The 23,291-nt window shown below is 41.9% G+C and overlaps 2 long non-coding RNA genes across 5 annotated transcripts in view; both read right to left on the reverse strand.

Annotated features, from left to right (window-relative positions):
- Positions 1–23,291, reverse strand: part of LOC141349269 (uncharacterized) — an 84,931-nt gene that overhangs the window by 55,002 nt on the left and 6,638 nt on the right. The gene's annotated exons all lie outside the window — the stretch shown is intronic.
- On the reverse strand, positions 2,968–19,507 carry LOC141366082 (uncharacterized). Of its 4 annotated transcripts, XR_012371067.1 has the most exons (5): positions 18,704–19,506; positions 4,752–4,951; positions 4,514–4,597; positions 3,548–3,786; positions 2,969–3,181 (listed from the first exon to the last, which is right to left on the reverse strand). It is a non-coding gene; the product is annotated as an uncharacterized lncRNA (long non-coding RNA). The 4 variants fall into 4 exon arrangements; XR_012371065.1 differs by having other exon boundaries at positions 2,968–3,181; positions 4,514–4,951; positions 18,704–19,507; XR_012371068.1 differs by lacking the exon at positions 3,548–3,786 and having other exon boundaries at positions 2,970–3,181; positions 18,704–19,504.

Here is a 23,291-nt window from a genome sequence, read left to right on the forward strand (position 1 = left end):
GCAAGCAACCAGAATGCAACACAAACAACCTAGCAACCATGCATAAAACCCTAGTAACAGCCTAGCAACCACACAGAATGCAAGAGAAACCACCTAGCAACCACCCATAATACCCTAGCAACAACTTAAAGAACCCTAGCAACAGCCTAGCAACCACACAGAATGCAAGAGAAACAGCCTAGCAACCACCCAAAATACCCTAGCAATGACTTAAAACAGACATATAATGCAACAGAAACAGCCTAGCAACCAAACAGAATGGAACAGAAACAGCCTAGCAACCACTTATAGAACCATAGCAACCACACAGAATGCAAGAGAAACAGCCTAGCAACCACCCATAATACCCTAGCAATGACTTAAAACAGACACAGAATGCAACAGAAACAGCCTAGCAACCAAACAGAATGCAACAGAAACAGCCTAGCAACCACTTATATAACCCTAGCAACCACACAGAATGGAAGAGAAACAGCCTAGCAACCACCCATAATACCCGAGCAAAGACTTAAAACAGACACATAATGCAACAGAAACAGCCTAGCAACCAAACAGAATGCAACAGAAACAGCCTAGCAACCACTTATATAACCCTAGCAACCAAACAGAATGCAAGAGAAACAGCCTAGCAACCACCCATAATACCCTAGCAATGACCTAAAACAGACACATAATGCAACAGAAACAGCCTAGCAACCACTTATAGAACCCTAGCAACCAAACAGAACGCAAGAGAAACAGCCCAGCAACCACCCACAACACCCCAGCAATGACCCAAAACAGACACACAACGCAACAGAAACATCAACAGATCAAGTGAGAAACCTCCACCCTGAAATCATTCCTCCCGTGCGCCCACCGCAATGTCCAATTCACGTGCACACAGAAAAAAAACGGGGGGCTGGTTTGACCGTCTTTTTAGGAGTGGCGGCTGGCTTGACTGCAGTGGAGTTTTGCCCATCGTTTTTAGCAGACCACCAGCGGCAGCCGCAGAGGTCCGCGCTGGTTTATACCCATAGATGTGTACATATCTATGGTTTATACCAGTAATGTTTGCTAGCTGCCCACGGTCGGTGGTTCATAATCATTTAATCACGCTAACCAAATGTCTTTCAACACAATAATAAACTATTTACATCAGCAACTGCAAATGTATTATTGTCAGTAAACAGAATAAATATCCAAATGCATATACAAAATTTATCAGATGCATTAAAACCAACGTGACTTACAAATAAAAACAACCAGTTTACACTTTTCTGTAACGTTACCCATGCAAAGTTATCCATGATTTTACATTTGCAGTAAAACATGGTAAATATAAAATCGACCATGGTTTTACAACAATAACAAAGAATAAACATTCTCTTACAACAGCATAGGTTAGAATTACATTTTAGTAACCACAAACTTTACCATGGTTTAAAAATGTATGGTTACCATGGTTTCACTCCAGCATTACTATAATACTACTATACTGCCCTACAAAGCCAAAGCACAGTAACTATGGATTTGGTCAAAATTGAGTTAAAGGAATAGTCTACTCATTTTCAACATCAAAATATGTTACCACCTTAACCAAGAACTGTTGAATCATCCCTCTGTCATCTGTGTGTGTGCACGTAAGCACTGGAGCGCGCTGCTACGCTACGATAGCATTTAGCTTAGCCCCATTCATTCAATGGTACCATTTAGAGATAAAGTTAGAAGTGACCAAACACATCAACGTTTTTCCTATTTAAGACGAGTAGTTATACGAGCAAGTTTGGTGGTACAAAATAAAACAGCGCTTTTCTAAGCGGATTTAAAAGAGTAACTATATTGTATGGCGTAATAGCACTTTTGGGAGTACTTCGACTCGGCGCAGTAACACCCTCCCTCTCCCATTATGAGAGTGAGAAGGGGAACAGACTTTTCAGGCGAGTCGAAGTACTCCCAAAAGTGCTATTACGCCATAAAATATAGTTACTCTTTTAAATCCGCTTAGAAAAGCGCTGTGTTTTATTTTGTACCACCAAACTTGCTCGTATAACTACTCGTCTTAAATAGGAAAAACGTTGATGTGTTTGGTCACTTCTAACTTTATCTCTAAATGGTACCATTGAATGAATGGGGCTAAGCTAAATGCTATCGTAGCGTAGCAGCGCGCTCCAGTGCTTACGTGCACACACACAGATGACAGAGGGATGATTCAACAGTTCTTAGTTAAGGTAATAACATATTTTAATATTGAAAATGAGTAGACTATTCCTTTAAAGGTTGAAATGGGCTTTGTGAGATCTGATGTGTCTTGTGACAAAGTCTCCTGGTGTAATTTGTCTCGTCAGAGAAATGTGTTTTTGCAAAATTGCAGTAAAAAACTTTAAGGGCATTTTTCTCAGTTTCAGTGTTTGCGTAGTTACTGAACTTAACCTTTGTAGAGCAGTATAGTAGAACCACGGCAACAAAACCTTAGTTTAAAAATTGATCTGCAGTTTCACCAAAGTAAAACCATGATATGGTATATTGTGCTTCACAATACATGCCATTTTAAGAAAATGCATGTGTCAAGGTTACAAAAGATCCCTTAATCAGCCCGAAGTAAATGTGACACACTGAGGAGCTTATTCTGGAAACAAATCAATATTCATATCACAACAGCTCTAGTACAATACAAGACAAGTGTTAAAGCCATGTTTAGTTAACAGACAACAAATCAATATTCATATCACAACAGCTCTAATACAATACAATACAAGTGTTAAAGCCATGTTTAGTTAACAGACAGTTATTATTATAGGGTAAGTTAGCAGGATTTCAACCCACTTTGTGTTGTTTACAATGTCTGTAATATGTAAATTAACAATATTTGGATGATGCAAAACATAATTTTGGTTAGTATTGATGACAAATAAATGGAAATAAATCATTAAAATTAGCTAAAGAATAAAGAGTAAAAAATGTTTTTCAAATATAAACATGTATTGTATTTGTAACAATATTAAGTGGGTTGAAATTCTGTAGGGTTGCGCTTTGGTGCAGTAATTACAATATATTACATTTGCCAGTTGTGTATGTCCATCTATAGAGGCCATCATATAGGCCTAATGTCTTTGTGAGTGTTTACGTCATCTGAAGTCTTCACAAGTAAGAGCTGGATCCAAACTGAGACGTAAGCTCTAGTTATCTTATGATGTGTATCCTGATGGACAAAAACAGAAAAGCAAAATGAGAAGAATTAGGATTGCTGCTGTTCATATTATTTCAAGCAAAAGCTTTTTTGCACTTTTTATTATTTCATTACTGGAGAACAAGGTCAAAAGATGTTTTAGTGTATGTGAATGCTTGTCTTAGAAGAAGTGTTTTTTTTTTTTTTTTTTTTTTTACTTAGACTGGGAGAGTTTAAAATGTGAAAAAGCCCTGCCTTTTTATTGTATTTTTGTTAAAGAGCAATTATGGTTGCAATTAAGTAAGCAACAGTTTACTGTCTGGGCTTGTTTATGTAGACAAGACCGACATTATCATAAAGACAGAGCGCAACACTTCATAATCTGAAAACCACGCTTACCGGAGACGGTTGGATTGTTTTCCCCCGGTGGGTGTGGTTTTCAAATAATGCGTTGTCTCTTAAATTCCTCCCGCTTTTACTCACAGCCTACACATTAACTGCTGTCAGCATTGCATTGTGACCGAATCTTTCAAACAGGAGCGTCACATTTCCGGCTGACATCAGAAGCATTCAGGCCAATCACAACGTACAGATTAGCTGGCCAATCAGGGACACAGTGCATTTCAGATCGATGAGTTCTGTACAAAATCAATGCGTTTGAGGAAGGGAGGAAATCCAAAGCTATAAAAATGTATGTGTTTTTAACCATAAACCACACAAACACATTGTATTGTACAGATACACAAAATAACGTTTTTAGCAATGAAATTGGATGCACTTTAAATAAATAAACCACAACCTTAAACCTGTCAACTAGTGATAGACCGATATATCGGCCGGCCGATATATCGGGCCGATATTTGCGAGTTTTATGCGTATCGGCATCGGCCGATACATGGCTGCCGTGTTTGCCGATTTTTCCGGCATAATTTACAGACAGAGTGCTGGAACCCGCAAGCGATTGCAGGTCATGTGACTAAAAACAACCAACCTTTTCACGACAACATTGAAAGCTCGGCTGAACAGCTGATCATAGCTGAACAAAGTGGGGGTTTTTCATCTTTATGGGGCGGTTTCCTGGACAGGGATTAGACTAGTCCTAGACTACAATAAATGTAAGAACTGTGCAAACTAATAACATCTCTTTTAAACAACATGCCATTTTTTTACATAATTTTTATGATGTAAATTGAGTGAGCAAAACCAGTATCGGCTCCAAATATCGGCTCAAGAAAACCGGCAGCCTGTATCGGTCATCGGCTAAGGCTGATGAAACAGAAATCGGTATCGGCATCGGCACTGAAAAATCCATATCGGTCGATCCCTACTGTGAACAGCAATGTATTAGTTTGAGGTTGTACTTACTAGTTATGAGATTCATAGCACCTTAGAGATGTTTTCTGACAGGTCTGCTTCAACTCTGCTTGCACGGATATCAGCATGGAAAATCTACAAACATAACATGCAATTTGTCACAAAGCAATCAATATTGATTAAAAGGATGTGAAACACTGAAAAGAAAATTATAGTATACAAAAAATAACAGAATCTATGTTTATAGGTTTACTTGTTCATTTAATATTGCTCATATGGTGCCACTCACGTTTGGATGTTAAAACCTTCCTGGAATAACTGCTATAAACGCAGAAAAAATGACAAGATGCATGGTAATATGTTGTGAAAAAAGTACATAGTGAGTTAATACGCTCTCAACTTGCCTGAGTTTACATCTCTGTCTGTGGCTCCCTTCAGAAAATGTTGAAATCTTCAGCTTTTCTTCTATTAGAGGTTATTTTGTCACTCCTAAAATAAAAGAACACCTTTTTGTCTATATATGTTTACGATAAAACATGTGTTTGTTTGTACTAGTTTCACCAAATATTCACGCTATATGAAAGTTATTTTCACTGTTTAACTGTGCAGTACATTGCATATTTTAGCCTAAACAAATTAGCCTACTTCCAGCATTAACAACCTGAACAAAGCTATCACATCATCTCATCAACACACGAAGTTGCTTTTTAAAAAGCCAACACTTAAATATAGCTGCAAGCAGCGATGGCGGGCCCTCGCACGTTTTTTTACCGCTACACAGTGCCTCCAAGAAAACGATGCACGGTGGGCAAGTGCATCAAGTGGGTAAATATCTGTGGACTATTTCATGTTGCTACTAACCCATTTAGGTACTGTAGGTAAAAGAAACCCCACATTTTAGACAAACGGGGGCACTAGTGAGCCACTAAATAGACCCGCCTTTATCTGACGTTTTCGCCAAAACTTAACAGCCGACAACTCTGGTGTGTGTGCGAAATTTAAAGTTAATCTAAGCAGGCCAAGAGCCTTAAATATGCCTGAAATAAAAGTAAAGTTTGACGCATTGCCATGGGAACAGCGTTCGAGATGTCAAAAATTCCTTCACAATTTAGCATCTACAATGTCTCGGCATCATGTTGACCACTTCTGGTGTCAATCACATTATTTCCCTAAAAGGAGTATTTAAAGGTTCACTGCATGCAACTGAAAGGCTTCAATATGCCTTTAAAATGAAAGTAAAGTTTGACACGTTGCCATGGGAACAGCGTTCAAGATATCAAAAATCCCTTCGCAATTTATCATCTACAATGTCTCGGCATCATGTTGACCACTTCTCCTGTCAATCGCATGAAAATCCTAGAAGGAGTATTTAAAAGAACATCGCATGGAACTATCAAAAAATCCACCTTTGTGACTGACACACTTCCTGGCACCTGGTGGAGGCGCTATACCCGAGACTAACAATAGGCACATCAATGCGATCAGAATCTTGAGATGAACAAACACCCCGCGTGTCATTACAATAAGACATTTTTTGCATAAGATATTAGACACTTCCTGTTTCTCTGATTTCGCCACAACTTTGTCGCCTCGCCATGGCAGAACCGTTCAAGATATCAAAAATCCCTTCGCATTTTAGCAAGTACAATGTCTCGGCATCACGTTTACCACGTTTGGTGTCAATCGCATGCATCCTCTAGGAGGAGTATTTAAAAGTTCACCGCATGCATTTTTGAAACAATCTAAAATGGGCGACTTCCTGTTGGGCGGAGCTTAAATGTTAGAGTGCGAAAGTTGTTCGGGTCGATGAGATCTATATGCGTACCAACTTTCGTACATGTGCGTACATGTTTGCCCGATCTGTGCCCCAATGTTTGTTTTTGCATTACAGGGGGCGCTACAGAGCCCCAGTGCCACGCCCGTGTTTCAGCCTTTGTCCAGACCTGATGGCCGACGACTCTGACGTCTGTGCCAAATTTCAAGAGTTTTCGAGTATGTTTAGGCACCCAAAGTGCCCAAAAATGTTAAAAAAAAATAATAATAATAATAAAAAAAATATAGCTGCAAGCAGCAATGGCGGGCCCTCGCACGTTTATTTACTGCTACACGGTGCCTCCGAGAAAACGATGCACGGTGGGGAAGTGCATCAAGTGGGTAAATATCAGTGGACTATTTTATGTTGTTACTGACCAATTTGGGGACTGTAGGTAAAAAAACCCCACATTTTAGACAAACGGGGGCGCTAGTGAGCCACTTAAGAGACACGCCTATGTCTGACCTTTTTGTCCACACTTAACAGCCGACAACTCTCATGTGTGTGCCAACTTTTAGGTTAATCTAAGCACGCCAAGAGCCTTAAACATGCCTAAAATAAAAGTAAAGTTTGGGGCGTTGCCATGGGAACAGCGTTCGAGATATCAAAAATCCCTTCGCAATTTAGCATCTACAATGTCTCAGCATCATGTTGACCACTTTTGGTGTCAATCGCATGAAAATCCTAGGAAGAGTATTTAAAAGAACATTGCATGGAACTTTCAAAAAAATCCAGCTTTGTGACTGACACACTTCTTGGCGCCTGCTGGTGGCGCTATACCCGGGAGTCACAATAGGCACATCGATGCGATCGGAATCTTCAGACGAACAAACACCCCGCGTGTCATTACAATAAGACATTTTTTGCCTTAGATATTAGACACTTCCTGTTTCTCTGATTTCGCCACAACTTTGTCGCCATGCCATGGCAGAACCGTTCGAGATATCAAAAATCCCTTCGCAATTTAGCAAGTCCAATGTCTCGACATCATGATCACCACGTTTGGTGACATTCACATGAATCCTCTAGGAGGAGTATTTAAAAGTTCACCGCATGCATTTTTTAAACAATCCAAAATAGCCGACTTCCTGTTGGGCGGAGCTTAAATGTTAGAGGGCGAAAGTTGTTCGGGTCGATGAGATCTACAAGCGTACCAATTCTCGTACATGTGCGTAAATTTTTGCCCAATCTGTGCATCAATGTTTTTTGTTGCATTACAGGGGGCGCTACAGAGCCCCCATGCCACGCCCGTGTTCCAGCCTTTGGTTTTCTGTGATGACCGACGACTCTGATGTCTGTGCCAAATTTCAAGAGTTTTCGAGTATGTTAAGGCACCCAAAGTGCATGCCAAGAGCATAAATATTCCTGAAAATGAAAGTAAAGTTTGACGTGTTGCCATGGAAACAGCGTTCGAGATATCAAAAATCCCTTCGCAATTTATCATCTACAATGTCTCAGCATCATGTTGACCACTTTTGGTGTCAATCGCATGAAAATCCTAGGAGGAGTATTTAAAAGTTCATCACATGCAACTGTCAAAAATCCACCTTTTGTGACTGCCACACTTCCTGGTGCCTGTTGGTGGCGCTATACCCGAGACTCACAATAGGCACATCGATGCGATCGGAATCCTTGGCCGAACATACACACTGCGTTTCATCCCTATAAGACATTTTTTGCTTAAGATATTAGACACTTCCTGTTTCTCTGAATTCGCCATAAATTTGTCACCTCGCCATGGCAACACCGTTCGAGATATCAAAAATCCCTTCGCAATTTAGCAAGTCCAATGTCTCAGCATCATGTTCACCACGTTTGGTGTCAATCCTATGAATTCCCTAGGAGAAGTATTTAAAAGTTCATGACTGACACACTTCCTGGCGCCTGGTGGTGGCGCTATACCTGAGACTCACAATAGGCACATCGATGCGATCGGAATCTTCAGACGAACAAACGCCCCGCTTGGCATAACAATACGAATTTTTTTGCCTTAGATATTAGACACTTCCTGTTTCTCTGATTTCGCCACAACTTTGTCGCCTCGCCATGGCAGAACCGTTCGAGATATCAAAAATCCCTTCGCAATTTAGCAAGTACAATATCTCGACATCATGATCACCACGTTTGGTGTCATTTGCATGAATCCCCTAGGAGGAGTATTTAAAAGTTCACCACATGCATTTTTTAAACAATGCAAAATAGCCGACTTCCTGTTGGGCGGAGCTTAAATGTTAGAGGGCGAAAGTTGTTCGGGTTGATTAGATCTATAAGCGTACCAATTCTCGTACATGTGCGTACATTTTTGCCCGATCTGTGCATCAATGGTTTCTTCTGCATTACAGGGGGCGCTACAGAGCCCCTGTGCCACGCCCGTTGTCCAGCCTTTGGTTTTCTGCAATGACGGACGACTCTGACGTCTGTGCCAAATTTCAAGAGTTTTCGAGTATGTTAAGGCACCCAAAATGCCCAAAAGTGTTAAAAAAAAATAAATAAAATAAAATAAAAAATAAATATAGCTGCAAGCAGCGATGGCGGGCCCTCGCACGTATTTTTACCGCTACACGGTGCCTCAGAGAAAACGATGCACGGTGGGCAAGTGCATCAAGTGGGTAAATATCGGTGGACTATTTATGTTGTTACTGACCCAATTGGGGACTGTAGGTAAAAGAAACCCCACATTGTAGACAAACGGGGGCGCTAGTGAGCGACTTAAGTGGCACAACTATGTCTGACCTGTTTGTCAACACTTAACAGTTGACAACTCTGATGTGTGTGCCAAATTTGAAGTTAATCTGAGCATGCCAAGAGGCTTAAATATTCCTGAAATAATAGTAAACTTTGATGCATTGCCATGGCAACAGCGTTCGAGATGTCAAAAATCCCTTCGCATTTTATCATCTCCAATGTCTCAGCATCATGTTGACCACGTTTGGTGTCAATCGCATGAATATCCTAGAAGGAGAATTGAAAAGTTCACTGCATGCAACTGAAGGGCTTAAATATGCTTTTAAAATGAAAGTAAAATTTGACGCGTTGTTATGGGAACAACGTTCGAGATATCAAAAATCCCTTCGCAATTTATCATCTACTATGTCTTGCCATCACGTTGACCACTTTTGGTGTCAATCGCATGAAAATTCTAGGAGAAGTATTTAAAAGAACATCACATGGAACTGTCAAAAAAATCAACCTTTGTGATTGCAACACTTCCTGGCGCCTGGTGGTGGCGCTATACCCGAGACTCACAATAGGCACATCGATGCGATCGGAATCTTCAGACGAACAAACACCCCGCGTGTCCTCACTATAAGACATTTTTTGCCTTAGATATTAGACACTTCCTGTTTACCTGATTTCGCCATGACTTTGCCGCTTCGCCATGGCAACACCGTTCGAGATATCAAAAATCCCTTCGCAATTTAGCAAGTCCAATGTCTTGACATCATGATCACCACGTTTGGTGTCATTTGCATGAATCCCCTAGCAGGAGTATTCAAAAGTTCACAGCATGCATTTTTTAAACAATCCAAAATGGCGGACTTCCTGTTGGGCGGAGCTATTAGGTTTGAGTGCGAAAGTTGTTCGGGTTGATGAGTTCTATATGTGTACCAACTTTCGTACACGTGTGTACATGTTTGCCCGATCTGTGCCCCAATGTTTGTTTTTGAATTACAGGGGGCGCTACAGAGCTCCCTTGCCACGCCCGTGGTCCGTCCTTTGCCCGGACCTGATGGCCGACGACTCTGACGTCTGTGCAAAATTTCAAGAGTTTTTGAGTATGTTAAGGCCCCCAAAGTGCCCCGAAACGTAAAAAAAAAATAAATAAAAAAAATAATAAAAAATATAGCTGCAAGCAGCGATGGCGGGCCCTCGCACGTTTTTTTAACGCTACACGGTGCCTCCGAGAAAACGATGCACGGTGGGCACGTGCATCAAGTGGGTAAATATCAGTGGACTATTTCATGTTGCTACTGACCAATTTGGGTACTGTAGGTAAAAGAAACCCCACATTTTAGACAAACGGGGGCACTAGTGAGCCACTTAATAGACACGCCTTAATCTGACCTTTTTGTCAACACTTAACAGCCGACAACTCTGATGTGTGTGCCAAATTTAAAGTTAATCTAAGCACGCCATGAGCCTTAAATATGCCTAAAATTAAAGTAAAGTTTGAAGCGTTGCCATGGCAACAGCGTTCGAGATGTCAAAAAATCCTTCGCAATTTAGCATCTACAATGTCTCAGCATCATGTTGACCACTTTTAGTGTCAATCGCATAAACATTCTAGGAGGAGTATTTAAAAGAACATCACATGGAACTGTCAAAAAAATCAACATTTGTGTCTGCAACACTTCCTGGCTTCTGGTGGTGGCGCTATACCCGAGACTCACAATAGGCACATCGATGCGATCAGAATCTTCAGACGAACAAACACCACGTGTGTCATCACAATAAGACATTTTTTACCTTAGATATTAGACACTTCTTGTTTCTCTGATTTCGCAATGAATTTGTCGCCTCGCCATGACAGAACCGTTCGAGATATCAAAAATCCCTTCGCAAATTAGCAAGAACAATGTCTCGGCATCATGTTCACCACGTTTGGTGTCAATCCCATGAATCCCCTAGAAGGAGTATTCAAAAGTTCACCGTATGCATTTTTGAAACCATCTAAAATGGCCGACTTCCTGTTGGGCGGAGCTAATAGGTTTGATAGTGAAAGCTGTTCGGTCGATGGGATCTATATACGTACCAACTCTCGTACATGTGCTTACATGTTTGCCCGATTTGTGCACCAATAATTTTTTTGCATTATAGGGGGCGCTACAGAGCACTACCGCCACGCCCGTGTTCCAGCATTTGCCCGGTCCTAATGGCCAATGACTTTGAGGTCTGTGCAAAATTCCCGGTGTTTTCGAACATGTTAAGGCACCCAAAGTGCATGCCAAGTGCTTAAATATGCCTGAAAATGAAAGTAAAATTTTACGTGTTGCCATGGGAGCAGCATTCGAGATATCAAAAATCCCTTCGCAATTTATCATCTACAATGACTCAGCATCATGTTGACCACTTTTGGTGTCAATCGCATGAAAATCCTAGGAGGAGTATTTAAAAGAACATCGCATGGAACTGTCAAAAATCCACCTTTTGTGACTGCCACACTTCCTGGTGCCTGTTGGTGGCGCTATACCCAAAACTCACAATATGCACATCGATGCGATCGGAATCCTTGGCCGAACATACACACTGCGTTTCATCCCAATAAGACATTTTTTGCTTTAGATATTAGACACTTCCTGTTTCTCTGAATTCGCCATAAATTTGTCGCCTCGCCATGGCAACACCGTTCGAGATATCAAAAATCCCTTCGCAATTTAGCAAGTCCAATGTCTCAGCATCATCTTCACCACGTTTGGTGTCAATCGTATGAATTCCCTAGGAGAAGTATTTAAAAGTTCATGACTGACACACTTCCTGGCGCCTGGTGGTGGCGCTATACCCGGGAGTCACAATAGGCACATCAATGCGATCGGAATCTTCAGAAGAACAAACACTCCGCATGGCATCACAATAAGACTTTTTTTGCCTTAGATATTAGACACTTCCTGTTTTTCTGAATTCGCCATGACTTTGTCGCCTCGCCATGGCAGAACCGTTCGAGATATCAAAAATCCCTTCGCAATTTAGCAAGTCCAATGTCTTGACATCATGATCACCACGTTTGGTGTCAATCCCATGAATCCCCTAGAAGGAGTATTTAAAAGTTCACTGCATGCATTTTTTAGACAATCCAAAATGGCGGACTTCCTGTTGGGCGGAGCTAAAATGTTAGAGGGCGAAAGTTGTTCGGATCGATGAGATCTATATGCGTACCAACTCTTGTACATGTGCGTACATGTTTGCACGATCTGTGCACCAATGTTTTTTCTTGCATTACAGGGGGCGCTACAGAGCCCCTGTGCCACGCCCGTGTTCCAGCCTTTGCCCGTTCGCAATGACGGACGACTCTGACGGCTGTGCCAAATTTCAAGAGTTTTCGAGTATGTTAAGGCACCCAAAATGCCCAAAAGTGTTAAAAAAAATAAAAAAAAAATATATAGCTGCAAGCAGCGATGGCGGGCCCTCGCACGTTATTTTACCGCTACACGGTGCCTTTGAGAAAACGATGCACGGTGGGCATGTGCATCAAGTGGGTAAATATCAGTGGACTATTTCATGTTGCTGCTGATCCATTTAGGTACTGTAGGTAAAAGAAACCCCACATTTTAGACAAACAGGGCGCTAGTGAGCCACGAAATAGACACGCCTTTATCTGACGTTTTTTTCAACACTTAACAGCTGACAACTCTGATGTGTGTGCCAAATTTAAAATCAATCTAAGCACGCCAAGAGCCTTAAATATGCCTGAAATAAAAGTAAAGTTTGACGCGTTGCCATGGGAACAGCGTTCGAGATGTCAAAAATTCCTTCGCAATTTAGCGTCTACAATGTCTCAGCATCATGTTGACCACTTCTGGTGTCAATCGCATGAATCCTATAGGAGTAGTATTTAAAAAGTCACAGCATGTAACTGTCAGTCTTTAAATATGTGTAAAAATGAAAGTAAAGTTTGACGCGTTGCCATGGGAACAGCCTTCAAGATATCAAAAATCCCTTCGCAATTTATCATCTACAATGTCTCAGCATCATGTTGACCACTTTTGCTGTCAATCGCATGAATATCCTAGAAGGAGTATTTAAAAGAACATTGGGTGGAACTGTCAAAAAAATCAACCTTTGTGACTGACACACTTCCTGGCGCCTGCTGGTGGCGCTATAACCGGGAGTCACAATAGGCACATCGATGCGATCGGAATCTTCAGATGAACAAACACCCCGCATGTCATCACAATAAGACATTTTTTGCCTTAGATATTAGACACTTCCTGTTTCTCTGATTTCGCCATGAATTTGTTGCTTCGCCATGGCAGAACCGTTCGAGATATCAAAAATCCCTTCGCAATTTAGCAAGTACAATGTCTCGACATCATGATCACCACGTTTGGTGTCAATCCCATGAATCCCCTAGAAGGAGTATTTAAAAGTTCAATGCATGCGTTTTTTAAACAATCCAAAATAGCCGACTTCCTGTTGGGCGGAGCTTAAATGTTAAAGGGGGAAAGTTGTTCGGGTCGATGAGATCTATATGCGTACCAACTCTCGTACATGTGCGTACATTTTTGCCCGATCTGTGCCCCAATGTTTGTTTTTGAATTACAGGGGGCGCTACAGAGCTCCCTTGCCACGCCCGTGGTCCAGCCTTTGCCCGGACCTGATGGCCGACGACTCTGACGTCTGTGCAAAATTTCAAGAGTTTTTGAGTATGTTAAGGCCCCCAAATTGCCCCGAAACGTAAAAAAAAAATAAAAAAAAAAATAATAATAATAATAAAAAATATAGCTGCAAGCAGCGATGGCGGGCCCTCGCACGTTTGTTTACCGCTACACGGTGCCTCCGAGAAAACGATGCACGGTGGGCAAGTGCATCAAGTGGGTAAATATCATGCTGCTACTGACCCATTTAGGTACTGTAGGTAAAAGAAACCCCACATTTTAGACAAACGGGGGTGCTAGTGAGCCACTAAATAGACACGCCTTTATCTGACGTTTTTGTCAACACTTAACAGCCGACAAATCTGATGTGTGTGCCAAATTTAAAGTTAATCTAAGCACACCAAGAGCCTTAAATATGCCTGAAATAAAAGTAAAGTTTGACACGTTGCCATGAGAACAGCGTTAGAGATGTCAAAAATTCCTTCGCAATTTAGCGTCTACAATGTCTCAGCATCATGTTGACAACTTCTGGTGTGAATTGCATTATTTCCCTAGAAGGAGTATTAAAAAGAACATTGCATGCGACTGTCAGGCTTAAATAAGCCTTTAAAATGAAAGTAAAAAGTTTGACGCGTTGCCATGGGAACAGCGTTTGAGATATCAAAAATCCCTTCACTTTTTTATCATCTCCAATGTCTCGGCATCATGTTGACCACGTTTGGTGTCAATCGCATGAATATCCTAGAAGGAGTATTGAAAAGTTCACTGCATGGGCTTAAATATGCCTTTAAAATGAAAGTAAAGTTTGACGCGTTGTCATGGGAACAACGTTTGAGATATCAAAAATCCCTTCGCAATTTATCATCTACTATGTCTCGGCATCATGTTGACCACTTTTGGTGTCAATCGCATAAACATTCTAGGACGAGTATTTAAAAGAACATCACATGGAACTGTCAAAAAAATCAACCTTTGTGACTGCAACACTTCCTGGCGCCTGGTGGTGGCGCTATACCCGAGACTCACAATAGGCACATCGATGCGATCGGAATCTTCAGACGAACAAACACCCCGCGTGTCATCACTATAAGACATTTTTTGCCTTAGATATTAGACACTTCCTGTTTCTCTGATTTCGCCATGACTTTGCCGCTTCGCCATGGCAACACCGTTCGAGATATCAAAAATCCCTTCGCAATTTAGCAAGTCCAATGTCTTGACATCATGATCACCACATTTGGTGTCATTTGCATGAATCCCCTAGGAGGAGTATTCAAAAGTTCACCGCATGCATTTTTTAAACAATCCAAATTGGCGGACTTCCTGTTGGGCGGAGCTAAAATGTTAGAGGGCGAAAGTTGTTCGGGTCGATGAGATCTATATGCGTACCAACTTTCGTAAATATGCGTACATGTTTGCCCGATCTGTGCACTCCTGTTTGTTTTTGCATTACAGGGGGCGCTACAGAGCCCCCGTGCCACGCCCGTGTTCCAGCCTTTGGCTTTCGGCGATCACGGACGACTCTGATGTCTGTGCCAAATTTCAAGAGTTTTCGAGTATGTTAAGGCCCCCAAAATGTCCAAAAGTGTTGAAAAAAATAAAAAAAATAAAAATATAGCTGCAAGCAGCAATGGCGGGCCCTCGCACGTTTTTTTAACCGCTACACGGTGCCTCCGAGAAAACGATGCACGGTGGGCATGTGCATCAAGTGGGTAAATATCAGTGGACTATTTCATGTTGCTACTGACCCATTTAGGTACTGTAGGTAAAAGAAACCCCATATTTTAGACAAACGGGGGTGCTAGTCAGCCACTAAATAGACACGCCTGTATCTGACGTTTTTGTCAACACTTAACAGCCGAAAACTCTCATGTGTGTGCCAAATTTAAAGTTCAACTAAGCACGCCAAGAGCCTTAAATATGCTGGAAAGTGAAAGTAAAGTTTGACACGTTGCCATGGGAACAGCATTCGAGATATCAAAAATCCCTTCGCAATTTAGCGTCTACAAAGTCTCAGCATCATGTTGACCACTTCTCGTGTCAATCGCATGATTCCCATACGAGGAGTATTTAAAGGTTCACAGCATGTAACAGTCAGCCTTAAATATGCTGGAAAGTGAAAGCAAAGTTTGACGCGTTGCCATGGAAACAGCGTTTGAGATATCAAAAATCCCTTCGCAATTTATCATCTACAATGTCTCACGATTATGTTGACCACTTCTGGAGTCAATCACATTATTTCCTCAGGAGGAGTATTTAAAAGTTTACCGCGTGCAGATGTAAGGTTTAAATATGCCTTAAAAACGAAAGTAAAGTTTGACAGGTTGCCATGGGAACAGCATTTGAGATATCAAAAATCCCTTCGCAATTTATCATCTACAATGTCTCGGCATCATGTCCACCACTTCTCGTGTCAAACGCATGAAAATCCTAGGACGAGTATTTAAAAGTTAACTGCATGCAACTAAAAAGCTTAAATATGCCTTTAAAATGAAAGTAAAGTTTGACGTGTTGCCATGGGAACAGCTTTTGAGATATCAAAAATCCCTTCGCAATTTATCATCTACAATGTCTCGGCATCATGTTGACCACTTTTGGTAACAATCGCATGAAAATCCTAGAAGGAGTATTTAAAAGAACATCGCATGGAACTGTGAAAAAAAATCACCTTTGTGACTGACACACTTCCTGGCGCCTGGTGGTGGCGCTATACCCGAGACTTACAATAGGCACATCGATGCGATCGGAATCTTCAGACGAACAAACATCCCGCATGGCATCACAATAAGATATTTTTTGCCTCAGATATTAGACACTTCCTGTTCCTTTGAATTCGCCATGAATTCGTCGCCTCGCCATGGCGAAACCGTTCGAGATATCAAAAATCCCTTCTCAATTTAGCAAGTCCAATGTCTCGACATCATGTTCACCACTTTTGGTGTCAATCGCATTCATCCTCTAGGAGGAGTATTTAAAAGTTCAACGCATGCATTTTTTAAACAATCCAAAATAGCTGACTTCCTGTTGGGCGGAGCTTAAATGGTAGAGGGTGAAAGTTGTTCGGGTCGATGAGATCTATATGCGTACCAACTCTCGTACATGTGCGTACATGTTTGCACGATCTGTGCATCAATGTTTTATTTTGCATTACAGGGGGCGCTACAGAGCCCCCGTGCCACGCCCGTGTTCCAGCCTTTGCCCGTTCGCAATGACGGACGACCCTGACGTCTGTGCCAAATTTCAAGAGTTTTCGAGTATGTTAAGGCACCCAAAATGCCCAAAAGTGTTAAAAAAAATAAAAAAATAAAAAAAAAAATATAGCTGCAAGCAGCAATGGCGGGCCCTCGCACGTTTTTTTTTACCGCGACACGGTGCCTTCAAGAAAACGATGCACGGTGGGCAAGTGCATCAAGTGGGTAAATATCGGTGGACTATTATATTTTGGTACTGACCCTTTTGGGGACTGTAGGAAAAAAACCCACACATTTTAGACAAACGGGGGCGCTAGTGAGCCACTTAAGAGACACGCCTATGTCGGACCTTTTTGTGCACACTTAACAGCCGACAAAACTTTTAGGTTAATCTAAGCACGCCAAGAGCCCTAAATATGCCTGAAATAAAAGTAAAGGTTGGGGCATTGCCATGGGAACAGCGTTCGAGATATCAAAAATCCCTTCGCAATTTATCATCTACTATGCCTTGGCATCATGTTGACCACTTTTGGTGTCAATCACATGAAAATCCTAGAAGGAGTATTTAAAAGAACATCGGATGGAACAGTCAAAAAAATCCACCTTTGTGACTGACACACTTCCTGGCGCCTGGTGGTGGCGCTATACCCGAGACTCACAATAGGCACATCGATGCGATCGGAATATTCAGACGAACAAACACTCCGCATTGCATCAAAATAAGATATTTTTTGCCATAGATATTAGACACTTCCTGTTTCTCTGATTTCGCCATGACTTTGCCGCATCGCCATGGCAACACCGTTCGAGATATCAAAAATCCCTTCGCAATTTAGCAAGTCCAATGTGTTGACCTCATGATCACCACGTTTGGTGTCATTTGCATGAATCCCCTAGGAGGAGTATTTAAACGTTCACCGCATGCATTTTTTAAACAATCCAAAATGGCTGACTTCCTGTTGGGCGGAGCTTAAATTTTAGAGGGCGAAAGTTGTTCGGGTCGATGAGATCTATATGCGTATCAACTCTCGTACATGTGCGTACATTTTTGCCGAATCTGTGCCCCAATGTTTGTTTTTGCATTACAGGGGGCGCTACAGAGCTCCCTTGCCACGCCCGTGTTCCAGCCTTTGCCCAGTCCTAATGGCCGACGACTCTGACGTCTGTGCCAAATTTCAAGAGTTTTCGAGTATGTTTAGGCACCCAAAATGACCAAAAATGTTAAAAAAAAATAATAATAAAAATAATAAATCCGAGCAAAAACAATAGGGCTTCGCACCTTTCGGTGCAGGCCATTCTGGCCTGCTCCTCGGTGCTCGGGCCCTAAATAAAAATAAAAAGAATAATCCGAGCAAAAACAATAGGGCTTCGCACCTTTCGGTGCAGGCCATTCTGGCCTGCTCCTCGGTGCTCGGGCCCTAATAATAATCCGAGCAAAAACAATAGGGCTTCGCACCTTTCGGTGCAGGCCATTCTGGCCTGCTCCTCGGTGCTCGGGCCCTAATAATAATCCGAGCAAAAACAATAGGGCTTCGCACCTTTCGGTGCAGGCCATTCTGGCCTGCTCCTCGGTGCTCGGGCCCTAATAATAAATTCGAGCAAAAACAATAGGGCTTCGCACCTTTCGGTGCAGGCCATTCTGGCCTGCTCCTCTGTGCTCGGGCCCTAAATAATAATCCGAGCAAAAACAATAGGGCTTCGCACCTTTCGGTGCAGGCCATTCTGGCCTGGTCCTCGGTGCTCGGGCCCTAATAAACAATGCAAAAGCTATAGTTACCCTAACATTATCACTTTTGAAAAGCGTCCACATGCTAACAGAAGACAAAAAACATTTCTATGAAGTAAATATTCAACAAACGCGTTTCTGTTACGTGTCAATAATAGTTGTGTGTATTATTTGTGTATTTTGAGGGACTAAACTTACCTGAAAACAGTAAAGAAACCCGTAAAAAAGAGGAGCTTCGTTGTTGTCGTCAGTCCCGCCTCTTCTTCTTCTTCTTGTGTGATTTGCGGCAGTTTACACTACATCAGTCCCGCCTCATGGTGTTGAGATTGAGAAAAGAAGGCTGTTCGACTTCCTGCGGCCCCGCTAGAACTGACAGACGGATGACGTTAAAGTGCCGCGAGAGCGAGACGAAATTACACTTCCTATGAGTTCTCGAATCGTTCTCGCGGTACTTTGACGTCATCCGGCTGTCGGTTCTTGCAGCGCCGCATGAAGTCGAACAAGCCTAGTGTTTTAAAAAGCACACGCGTCATGGCAAAGTCATACATTGACATAATCACTACAACAATTTAAAATCTCCTCAAATGATTATGAAATCACAAACTCGTTTTGTTGTCTAATTCATATATGTCCACATTACCACGCCTGCACATGGACTATATTGTATTAAACACTAGGTACTATATCTCTCATTTTTTCCCTGAAAAAACAGCATACCAGCAAGACCAGCATATGTTGTGTTTTGGTGCTGGTTTGCTAGTGAACACCAGCTAAACCAGCATCAAACCAGCATCAGCACCAGCATTAGCACCAGCTAAACCAGCACCAAACCAGCATTAGCACCAGCTAAACCAGCATTAGCACCAGCATCCCATGCTGGTTATACCAGCATATGTTGTGTTTTGGTGCTGGTATGCTGGTGACCACTAGCTTAACCAGCATAGACCAGCATAATTCCCATGCTGGTTTGATGCTGTTTTTTTCAGCAGGGTTATTCTATCCTTAAAATTCTTTTAAACTGAAATATTTAAAAAATGTATGTATTTCGTTAAATAAGCCCTATATGCAGTCTCATGTTATTTTCATGTATTTTCATAAGATTATAATTCTTAGTTTCAGTAGAAACCTAGCGGTTTGCCACTGGTGTACCAACGTGGTCCAGCAGCGCCAAACACCAAGAAACGCCGGCATAATCATAGCATAATCAGCCGCATCCTGCTTACACTGTAAAGATAGCGTTATTTAAATTTACATATTTTAAATTTTGTATTGACCTATAGGCTACTAATCGCATGCAGTCAGTGGAGAGTCATAATTAGACGGGTGAGATCAAAACTTGGCACAGAGGCGAGAGAGTTGGTGAGCATGGAGTGGGGCTGAAACGCGTCTGAAGCGCCATTAAAAATCAAACATTATTTTCTATGAATGTACACACACCGATGGCAACTGACGGCGGCTGTCCGTTGTGACATAACTGTAAATATTTATAAATTCAACACTTCTGAGGTGTAATCATGCAAGAGGCGCAGTTTCCTCTGCTGCTGATTAAAACCCGTTGGCTCTGTGTTTTTTAAATTACTAAATGTTTGATCTAAAGTCTACATTTACTCAATGTAATGTAAAATGTAATTTAAAAATGTTTCACCAAAATGTTAAGTAAATTATAGTTAAAGTTAGGCGTGAAACTTACTCATTTTTTGTAAGTTTAAGATAAATACAAATAAAAATATAGCTGCAAGCAGCGATGGCGGGCCCTCGCACGTTTTTTTACCGCTACACGGTGCCTCCGAGAAAACAATGCACGGTGGGCAAGTGCGTCAAGTGGGTAAATATCAGTGGACTATTTATGTTGTTACTGACCCAATTGGGGACTGTAGGTAAAAGAAACCCCACATTTTGGACAAACAGGGGCGCTAGTGAGCGACTTAAGAGGCACACCTATGTCTGACCTGTTTGTCAACACTTAACAGTTGACAACTCTGATGTGTGTGCCAAATTTCAAGTAAATCTAAGCATGCCAAGAGGCTTAAATATTCCTGAAATAATAGTAAACTTTGATGCGTTGCCATGGCAACAGCGTTCGAGATGTCAAAAATCCCTTCGCATTTTATCATCTCCAATGTCTCAGCATCATGTTGACCACGTTTGGTGTCAATCTCATGAATATCCTAGAAGGAGTATTGAAAAGTTCACTGCATGCAACTGAAGGGCTTAAATATGCCTTTAAAATGAAAGTAAAGTTTGACTCGTTGTCATGGGAACAACGTTCGAAATATCAAAAATCCCTTCGCAATTTATCATCTACTATGTCTTTGCATCATGTTGACCACTTTTGGTGTCAATCGCATAAACATTCTAGGAGGAGTATTTAAAAGAACATCACATGGAACTGTCAAAAAAATCAACCTTTGTGACTGCAACACTTCCTGGCGCCTGGTGGTGGCGCTATAACCGGGAGTCACAATAGGCATATCGATGCGATCGGAATCTTTAGACGAACAAACACCCCGCGTGTCATCACAATAAGACATTTTTTGCCTTAGATATTAGACACTTCCTGTTTCTCTGATATCGCCACAACTTTGTCGGCTCGCCATGGCAGAACCGTTCGAGATATCAAAAATCCCTTCGCAATTTAGCAAGTACAATGTCTCGACATCATGATCACCACATTTGGAGTCAGTCCCATGTATCCCCTCGGAGGAGTATTCAAAAGTTCACCGCATGCATTTTTTAAACAATCCAAAATGGCCGACTTCCTGTTGGGCGGAGCTAATAGGTTAGAGTGCGAAAGTTGTTCGGGTTGATGAGATCTATATGTTTACCAACTTTCATACATGTGCGTACATTTTTGCCCAATCTGTGCACTACTGTTTGTTTTTGAATTACAGGGGGCGCTACAGAGCCCCCGTGCCACGCCCGTGTTCCAGCCTTTGGCTTTCGGCGATGACGGACGACTCTGACGTCTGTGCCAAATTTCAAGAGTTTTCGAGTATGTTAAGGCCCCCAAAATGCCCAAAAGTGTTGAAAAAAATAAAAAAAATAATAATAAAAATAATAATCCGAGCAAAAACAATAGGGCTTCGCACCTTTCGGTGCAGGCCATTCTGGCCTGCTCCTCGGTGCTCGGGCCCTAATAATCCGAGCAAAACCAATAGGGCTTCGCACCTTACGGTGCAGGCCATTCTGGCCTGCTCCTCGGTGCTCGGGCCCTAATTATTCAGCGATCGTGGCACCATAATCAAAATAAACTATTTTACAGCAGTAATAATATTTTAAATATAGCTGCAAGCAGCAATGGCGGGCCCTCGCACGTTTTTTTACCGCTACACGGTGCGTCCGAGAAAACGATGCACGGTGGGCAAGGGCATCAAGTGGGTAAATATCAGTGGGATATTTGATGTTGTTACTGAGCCATTTGGGGACTTTAGGTAAAAGAAACCCCACATTTTAGACAAACGGGGCACTAGTGAGCCACTCATAAGACACGCCTATATCTGACCTTTTTGTGCACACTTAACAGCCGACAACTCTGATGTGTGTGCCAACTTTTAGGTTAATCTAAGCATGCCAAGAGCCCTAAATATGCCTGAAATAAAAGTAAAGTTTGCAGCATTGCCATGGGAACAGCGTTCGAGATATCAAAAATCCCTTCGCAATTTATCATCTACAATGTCTCAGCATTATGTTGACCACTTCTGGAGTCAATCGCATGAATATTCTAGAAGGAGTATTTAAAAGTTCACTGCATGCAACTGTAAGGCTTAAATATGCCTTTAAAATGAAGGTAAAGTTTGACGCGTTGCCATGGGAACAGCGTTCGAGATATCAAAAATCCCTTCGCAATTTATCATCTACTATGCCTCTGCATCATGTTGACCACTTCTCGTGTCAATCGCATGAAAATCCTAGAAGGAGTATTTAAAAGAACATTGCATGGAACTGTCAAAAAAATCCAGCTTCGTGACTGACACACTTCCTGGCGCCTGGTGGTGGCGCTATACCCGAGACTCACAATAGGCACATCGATGCGATCAGAATCTTCAGACGAACAAACACCCCGCATGTCATCACAATAAGACATTTTTTGCCTTAGATATTAGACACTTCCTGTTTCTCTGATTTCGCCATGACTTTGTCGCTTCGCCATGGCAGAACCGTTCGAGATATCAAAAATCCCTTCGCAATTTAGCAAGTACAATGTCTCGACATCATGATCACCACGTTTGGTGTCAATCCCATGAATCCCCTAGAAGGAGTATTCAAAAGTTCACCGCATGCATTTTTTAAACAATCCAAAATAACTGACTTCCTGTTGGGCGGAGCTTAAATGTTAGAGGGCGAAAGTTGTTCGGGTCGATGAGATCTATATGCGTACCAACTCTCGTACATGTGCGTACATTTTTGCCCGATCTGTGCCCCAATGTTTGTTTTTGAATTACAGGGGGCGCTACAGAGCCCCCTTGCCACGCCCGTGTTCCAGCCTTTGGATTTCTGCGATGACGGACGACTCTGACGTCTGTGCCAAATTTCAAGAGTTTTCGAGTATGTTAAGGCACTCAAAAAGTCCAAAAGTGTTGAAAAAAATAAATAAAAAAATAAATATAGCTGCAAGCAGCAATGGCGGGCCCTCGCACGTTTTTTTTACCGCGACACGGTGCCTTCGAGAAAACGATGCACGGTGGGCAAGTGCATCAAGTGGGCAAATATCGGTGGACTATTATATTTTGGTACTGACCCTTTTGGGGACTGTAGGTAAAAAAACCCACACATTTTAGACAAACGG

Source organism: Misgurnus anguillicaudatus, chromosome 2 (genome assembly GCF_027580225.2).
Source record: "Misgurnus anguillicaudatus chromosome 2, ASM2758022v2, whole genome shotgun sequence".
Classification (NCBI taxonomy): domain Eukaryota; kingdom Metazoa; phylum Chordata; class Actinopteri; order Cypriniformes; family Cobitidae; genus Misgurnus; species Misgurnus anguillicaudatus.